The sequence below is a fragment of the Morone saxatilis genome, unplaced genomic scaffold (genome assembly GCF_004916995.1).
Source record: "Morone saxatilis isolate NCDOM2014 unplaced genomic scaffold, NCSU_SB_2.0 Contig12, whole genome shotgun sequence".
NCBI classification, from domain to species: Eukaryota; Metazoa; Chordata; class Actinopteri; family Moronidae; genus Morone; species Morone saxatilis.
This window is the reverse complement of record NW_023339674.1, coordinates 11392480-11394596: the sequence shown is the minus strand read 5'-3', so window position 1 is coordinate 11394596 and position 2117 is coordinate 11392480.

Here is a 2117-nt window from a genome sequence, read left to right as displayed (position 1 = left end):
TGAAAATAAGTTACACAAATCTACCAAATGGCTTAAGATCTTTTTAAACAATTTATTACCAGCCAACTCTATGACAGTGGCAACACTGACACGTAAAACAGAGAGACACACAGCAGAGCACATGGTTACATCTGTCTGCTTACACCTCTCAGGAAATGGCATACAATCACCTTTCAACTTCCCACTAACAGACCAGTCATTTGGCTTCACTTCGACATTTCACAGGTCTAGTTTCCTCATAACACACCTTAAACATTTCTTTATATGCCAACAGAACAGTCGGCAAATTCCAAAGTGTTAACATAGTTGTTATTCTTTATATAGGCCTACAGAATAAAGTTAGGAGTTTAGGTGGCCTGCAATACTGCAAATCCCTTACATTATAACTTTACTAACTTTATTCGAGAAGCGGTGTTCAGCTTTCCACTTCTTTCTTATCTGCAAACACAGAGGAGAACACATCAGTATTCAACATCATTTATAATGTAATCGACTTCTTCTATTTAGCAGTCTACTATTAATGCTGACTGTGCCAAGTTCAGCCTCTTATACAACTGTGCCTGCCATCTCTGGCTGGTTGTTAATAGCTGGCTTAATTAAATGCATCAGTTGGTTATTACTAAATTAAACAAAACAAATTGGACACAATATTAGCAGCATTAAAGTAAGTGTCAATATTACTGATGTATCCCCCATACATGAGGGTGTTTCTAACTTCTGTGCTGAGTTGGCTTTTGTTTTGTCAGCAGGGTTATATTTTCCCCACAGATCACAGGATTTTATTTGAGCGACATTTAAATTTAAAGCACAAAAATTACCGAGTTAAACTGAAAAGAAATGTGCATAAAGCAAAAATATATTTTTTTTCTGCAAATAAAACATTACTTATAATAAAGGTTGCCATTTAGACTAACATGCATATGTTCTTGGCAAATTCCTTAACTTTGTTTACTGCTGTTTACTGAAGTACTTACAGATACAATAAAACGACTGTAAAGACAGAGAGATTGAGGAGAAAGGCTGTAAAAGCCTGGTCGTGACTGGATGCTCCTTCTTCAACATATCCAAGGAAGAGGAAAAGTAAAATGCAAGTCTATAATCCTTGAGGAAAAAATACATTGCCTACTGCCTTTTGCCCGAACGATTGAGTTAATTTTTTCTCTAAACACAAACGAGCGATGGAGACAACTGTGCAGTCATTATGTTCCGCTCAAGTAAAAAAGCGTCGCGTCTGAAAGTTTCTCAGCTTTGATTATTATTTCAGATTCCAGAGTAAAATGTGATGCCACGGGCTTTTTATTTTTAAATTAAAATAAGTGTACTGATGTTTTTCCTGAGCCTATCATTCAATTTATAGTTTTACATTGCTATTTTATTCATCCATATATATTTTTTTAAACGACGTCTAGAATACAAAGGCACTGGATGTGATGATGTCACTTTCATACTCACAGAAAGTCGAAATGGGCGAGATTCTTTTTGAATGAAGGGCTGGTGGGGGTCCAGTTTCCACCGGAGCAACATTTTTTCCGAAATGTGTTTGTATTTTGAAGTCACGCAGTTGTCTGTTTTTTCTTTTTCTTTAAATCAAAGCAAAAACTCAGCAGAAACTTTCCTTCTCCTTTGCATTGGAACTGAGCGACCCGCGGGGAGGCGCTGTGCGTCCATGTCTGTGCATGAGAGTCCCAGGAAAGGAAAGGCAGAGTAACACCCTGCAGAAACGGAGATAATGGAATAAAAGACCAACTTCTGACAATTTCGCCATTAATGTAAGGCGTGCAAATACTCGAAAACAAAAACAAAAGTTAAGATTAAGAAGTTGCGCAAATTTTATCAAAAAAATCTTCTTTTCTCATTTTTTTTTTGTCCCAGAAATGTTTTATATCAATTGTCTGGAAGAGAAGATCTTTAGGTATGCTGCTACGATTGTGTTCGGATGCAAGAACCAAAGACTGCTCTAGGAAGAAGTAAAAATATATTTTAAAATGCACCCATTCCATACTCATAATTAATATGAGACTATATGATCGTCAGGTAGACATTTCTTTCAATGCAGCTGCTGTAACCGTAACCCCTCCTCCTGCTGGTGCCCCCCCCCGTCTCTCTCCCTCTCTCTC